Raw genomic sequence first — 6,752 nt, 5'->3', positions numbered from 1 at the left:
AAAAGGATGCAAAAAATTGCAGCATCACCAAACCTAGTTCAGATGGAGAAAACAAAATAAAAAAAAGCACAAAGGGTTTAGATCAATAATATTTTACAGCTTGCTATGTCTCCCACTCGGTGCACAACAAGCAGAATTTCTTGTGAAACCTCTGATAATATTCTCATATATTTATCATGGAGACTGAATTTTTTCCACAGTCAGCAACCATTCCATAAAATGTGCAATTAATTGGAAAGCATTTTACCTCAATGGGAAAAGATAATTAATTGAGAAGAATTTTCCCTCCAAATTTAGGACCTCAGAGGCACAGTAGTTTCCGCGTTTACTTGTACAGAATGGAAAAATGACCTGACAACACTTCTCCCCAAGAAAACGAGACTGTAATTAATATTTGGAAGGACAAAATGTCACACCACATAATTGTTCTTTGTTGTTAATTGCACTAAAAGATTTTATTTGTAATGTGGCCTACAAGAAAAGTGTTAGAAGTGGTATCTCTGAAATACATCATATATTCCAGTGATGAGAACTGCATCTCCTGGGGGTGCAGGTAAGAGTAACCTGCTTTGTACAAAAGGCACAGAAGACTATAAGGAGTCACAAATTGCATATTATTACATAACGAAATGTAAATGAGCTACATAATTTCTTTTACATTTTTAGTAAGATAGATTTCATCTTCAGAGCTTAATGTGTTTGTTAATGTAACAAACCTCAAAGTTCTCTACAGTAAATGCCTTTATGTACATCAAGAAAGAAATATGAGATACTTCAAATGACAGCCTAAATGCTGCTTTAGTACCAGGGATAATTTAGTGGCCTCCTTCTGATTCAGTTGTTGTTTAGGTCAGCGGAAGTTGTGAATCCCTTAAATGAGAACTGTGATCAAATGAAATATAATTCTCTAATAAAAGCTAAGTTGTTACAAAGCTGTATTTTATACACTAATTCCATCCAGCAGTTAAAACTCAGGTCCCTGAACAATAAAAAGTGTTTTGCTGAGCACAGTCCTTCCAGCTCCTAATCTGCTCCTTCCCCCACTGTCTTCTATGTATCCAGGAGAATACAAAAGAGACCAATCAAACAAGATTTTTGTTTACCTTTCACTGGGAGATAGAAAGTGGTGAGCCTGCATATACTCCTTTGTCCACAGAGGACATACACAAGATTTTGTTTGATACACATTTTTAAAGTTCCTTTTAAGTTTTCACTTCTTAGAGAATGGTTGTGTTGCTATAGCTTTTGGCCTCTTGCTAACAGCAGCTTTTCCCCCCCTCACCAGAATTTGAAGCTTTTGATCTCTTTTATCTGCTGCTTGCTCAGAGCCTAAGAATTGCATCTATGGCAAAGCTTGTTCTCTTAAGAGTCCATTGACTTATTGCTAGAAAACAAGGAAATAGCTTTCTTTTCACTCAAGTCCCTGTTGAGATAATACATTCTGAAGGAACACAGTCTGTGAGGAGTAATCACAGCTATTGTTCATCACTGTTTGAAATGCTGCTGGGGAGATGTGGGGGGAAGATGGAAATCCAAGAGGGCTTCTACCTAAGAAAAATATAGATATGGCAATCCAAAGTAGGCTTTTCTTAAATATCACACATCAGGCTATACTACAACTTGGACAATAGCACATATTGAACATAAACAGAGAACAAAAGCTAATAAATACATATATTTTATTTCATTTCTGTGCCACAGGGAAGACAAGGGATTAGAACCCATCTTTCTAATTCAGAAGAAAACACAGGTCAGAAGACCATCTTATGGTAAGACTGGACCATGTTTCTGGGCTGATTTTCTAAACACTGGCGACTCTCCATAGTATCTCTACCAGGAAAAGAAAAAGCAGTGCTGGCGTCCACTGTACTACCATGCCCAGAGTTCACTAGCAGACCACATTCCACAGCAGCATGGCCAGAGGGCTGACATTTCCCAGCCTCAGCTGGAAAAGGAGTTCTTCACTTCCATCTTGCATTGCTGTACACTGCAATCCAAGCAGCTGGACAGCTGTCACCACTGAAGCAATGGTAGTGCTCCAAATGGTCAAGACTGAACACCTTCCTACAAAAATCCAGGTGCAAAGTTGCTCTAAATGTGACCTACTGGCTCCCAATCAGGTTCTCGCTGCACAAGATGTTATGAAATGCTGCTGATACTGCCAACCTACTGCACCACAATAGTGGAACTATCGTCATGCAGCCCCTTATTCTGCAGCTTTCCACTAAGAAAAAATTCTACTACTTATTCTACTAAGGAAAGGGTTTTCCTAGAACAATTTATTTATTTCCACTCAATAAGAGAGAAAAAGTGGGTTGAAAGTATATTTATATAGCTTCTCAGCTGTGATGTTCACTCCTTGCAACTGCAAATTTGATTTTTAAAAGTCTTTGAGTAGAATTACACTCCACAAAAGCAGGCTATCATTATTTTAAGAGTGCCTTTTTTTTTAAACTTCCTTTGCACTTGTTTACAATGCTGTAGAGCCCGTACAAACACCTAATGGGAAGAAATTCTTATATATCACAGCCAAATTCTAAATATAATCCATTACCATGTAAAGGAGCCCACACAGTCATGTCAAAGAGTTAATAATTAAGAGTGGAAATTGTGTGTGTGTGTGTGTGTACATTTATATTTAACACCTCCTTCTTTTTTTTTTTTTATTTTCTGCAAACAATTTCATTTTCATTCATGGGAACAGCAAATTTCAACCCTGGAAGTAGAGAAACCCTCTGCAAAATTCTGACAATGCAACTTTTACATTCTAGAAGATGAAATATTACACAACAAAAATCATTAATTTTATTTGTTTCTGAGTTTGGCAAAAAGGATATGAAAGGATATTAAGTCATTAATTTCATGTTCTACATGCAGTGCCATAAGGGAATAAAGATTTAAAGGTTAGCAGAGCAAGAAAGACAACCACAACAGTACTAAACAAAGAAAAAAAAAGGAAAAAAATCAGCAGTCTTGCTGTCTTTAGGAAAGAAAAATAGTGTAGCATGACCACCACCAAATGAGTTCTTCACACTTTACATAAAGAATGTAAAAAAGGATAACAAAAGGTCCTTTCGGTCTTCTGTTCTCTCCCATTTTCTTGTCAAAACCATTTTTCTGCCTAAGAAAAGGGAAACTCTACAAAAATAGTCATTTGGCCCAGTTTGGGTTTTTTTGGGGTTTTTTTTGGTTTTTTTTACAGACATGTGACATTATTTGACTTTATTTTCACTTGCTAGATTTTTGTAGTTAAAGTCATCAAGCACTAAGGTTATTGGTGTGGAAAAAAAATTAATAAATGGCAGAGATATACAACATTTGGACTCGGATTGCCCTTTCCCCTTGTAATTTCTACAGGACAAAATTTATTAGGCCCTGCATAAAAATTTTCTTACCAAGATTTGCCTCTGGAGATACATAATTTTGAGGAAAAATCCTCAGAGCAGTCCCATATCTGCTTGAACTTTGGTGGCTTCTTCAGTGAAGTCATGAGGCATGCATTCCCACCCTGGAGGGCTGCTACTCCAGTACACACCATCCAGCAAAGAAATCAATGACAAATTCAGTGTTGCCTGAAATTGCCTCAATTTGGAACAGGAACACTAAACATTTCCTCTACCAGCTCCCATCACAACTGAGAGTCAAAACTGACACAGCCAGGTAGCTCGTGTCACAGCTTTCCACAAGAATAGCAAAAATGGGGGAAAGCCATGATGGCAAGGAGGTCGAAATAAAGCTCTATGCCCTTTAGGTTGTTTCCTATGAGTAAAAGTTAACCTAGACAAGACCTACAGCTCCAGTGACAACACCAAATGAGACTTTTACTGCTTTTTCTTTTTTTTCTTTCTTTTTTTTTTGCTTGTTATTAATGAATTAGCTTTTCTAACATATACACTTAAAATAATGTCATAAATTACAAATTAATTCTGTAAAATACAGTTCAGCTAGAGTGATATAAATTATCAGCAGTAGCACTGAATACTCACAATACTTTCAAAGTCCAAAACCACCCTTGGTAATTTTTTCAGCCAAGTCTTCAGGCTGCATATTAGTTGGTTCAAGAGCTTTGCATACTACATTGCAAACACATTTAATGCACTTATTTATTGCCTAATTTCCCTTACATTCTGTTATGCATGGACAACATTTTTATACAGCAATTCTGATAAAAGCTTTAAATAAACTTAATTTGCAACATTACAGCTCTACTAAGCTTTTCAAGGTTGCAAAACCAATAGTTTCTAGACTTAACACAAGGCTCAATCAAAGAAAAAAATACCCCAATTCAACCTGGAAACAAATAAAAATCTTATCACATAAAGGCCATTTCTGTTTTCAATGCAATGATGCATTACTACTAGCCATGAGGCCATGAGAACACCAGTATCAGTAAGAATGATAGCAAGGAGGAAAAAAAATAACAGATCACAGTTACATGGTCAATCAAAAAGATGTCTGTGCCTACCACTATGGACAGTCTTCAAAATTGCATCATGGTTCATAGGATATTTAATATCTTTTTCGTGAAAGTGTAGTCCCAAGGTTTGTGATTACACTGCATCCCTCAAGTTTAACTTTTAAAAGTTTCTATCCCATGAAACATCTAATAAACATTAAAAACTAAACTGCATGCATTCAGAGGAAAAACAAAACAAAACAAAACAAAACAAACCCAAAAACCAACATAAAGAACCAAACACCCTAAACAATTAGAAGGGAAAAAAAATCAAAACAAACCCCAAAGGCAATATTTATTTTTTTAAATCTTCACTTTTTAAACTTGTCCCCATATTATGTACATTTGGAAAGGGATTCAAACCTCATCTTAACATCCTGCTCGAGGCAGTTGTGTTGATATCAGTTCCCCACAACAGCCCTTGCAGGTAAACAAAAGACAGGCAGCTGCCAGGGATGAGGGTCCCCACTTACACTGCCACACATTTGCTAAAATAGGAGTTGAGCAGGTCCCCTCCTCTTCCTGACAGCTATTTAGGGGATTTGGTTAACCCCTAAAGTTAGATGAGAATTCTTTCACTCCAGTTTTAAACTAAGAATAAAGTAACAGTTAAATCTCTTAAACTATGCATTTATTAACTAATATTTTAAAAATATACAGAAGTTCAGGAAAATTTAAATTCTAAGCATAATTTTTAGTTCTATTATAATGTCTTACTCATGTAGGATACAAACATTATAATATATCCCAATGAAACAAAACCAATTAATTAGTCTTTGACACTACATCAGGGCTATGAAATCAATATAATTTTCTATTACCATAAAACCAAAATTATTTCAAGAAAAATGCTACATCATCTTTTCACCACCAGTGGTCCAAGCCAAACCACAGAAAGATTTAATTTCTTGTGCAAGTTATCGTATGGCAATAAACATCTCTGAAATGGCAGCCTTAGAAACAACGAATTCCCTAAACTGAGACAACTGCCAAGAACCATGCTCTGTGCAATGAACTTGCCCACTCTCTGATGTTTCCTGTGTTCCAGTTTTTACATGATAACACGAGAAATCAGCATGACTTTAATACAGGCTTTTTAAAAAGTTACATGCTTTATGCTATGATTGTTATTAAAGGAAATCAGTACATAAGATATTTAATATCTCCAGTCACATTGTATTATTCTAACTTTTATTTTTACAAACGAGGGAGACATTTCACTGGAATAATTCTTCTCCACTAGGGTTTGCCCTAGATATATTGCCAGAGATAACTACTGTAAGGTTACCCAAGATCTTAAATCCCTGTGGCTTGACACAAGTAACATACCGCCAGAAAGTCTCACAGCTCACAGAGCTCCATTATTATACATACTTGTAGTCCAGCAGGGAAGGGTGACAGTGAGTCAGTCACAGTCACTGCCCCAGGGACATGATCCCTTCTTGATGTCAATCAGAGTGAAGATTCTCTCCCTCTTTCACTTGCAGCAAGGCTATGACAGCCAAGAGAGGGTTCAGGAATGCAGTTAGCACTGAGCCACAGCAGGTCCTGCTCAAGAGTGCTCATTTAGGGCTAAAACGCTATTAGAATGATGCTACTGAGACAATGTATTACAAACCCAAACATTTCACTTTAAAGGAAAACTTTACTAAGCTTTATAAAAGATCAAGTTCTAGGGTACTAGGACAAGTAGATTCCCCTTCTGCTGCTACACAAAATATATTCTTTAGGTCTGAATTAGTGAAAACAGCCTTTGCATTTCCTAAACCCAAGATAGTTGGCTTCATTTTCTACTATGACAGCTTGAACTAATTACATATATAAGAACAAAAAGGGTGGTTGGAGGAGAATAAGAGGACACATTGATGCCTTCAGCCATGGAATAAGACAGACATTCACCTGCAACATCTTGCCTGGAACTGTACAGGATTACTCAGTCTGAGGCCTGATTTTGAACCCTTTGTAATGATGATGATCCTAATAGTAATAATATGTTTGCAACAGGCAACTGCATCTCAAATAGTAATGCTGGAGTCATCATTAAACTTACCACGTGCTCCTGACATTAGACCGCAGCAGGTTTACCATGGACTGCTGGTACACTTTGGTTTCCACAAGAATCTGCTCAGTAGGGGCATTCAAAATGCTGCTCCCATAGGTATTTGTACCCGTAGGGCCTATTAATAACAGCTATAGATAGGCACACAGCAAACCATCTTACCTGCCTTCTTCAGACCCATCCTTTGTTGAAGTTCCCAAAATTCACAAAGATTCAGGTGCAGAAAAAACATGTGAT

This window comes from Cinclus cinclus, chromosome 2 (assembly GCF_963662255.1).
Source record: "Cinclus cinclus chromosome 2, bCinCin1.1, whole genome shotgun sequence".
Classification (NCBI taxonomy): Eukaryota; Metazoa; Chordata; class Aves; order Passeriformes; family Cinclidae; genus Cinclus; species Cinclus cinclus.
The sequence above is the reverse complement of the archived record's forward strand: the minus strand, read 5'-3'. Positions refer to the sequence as shown.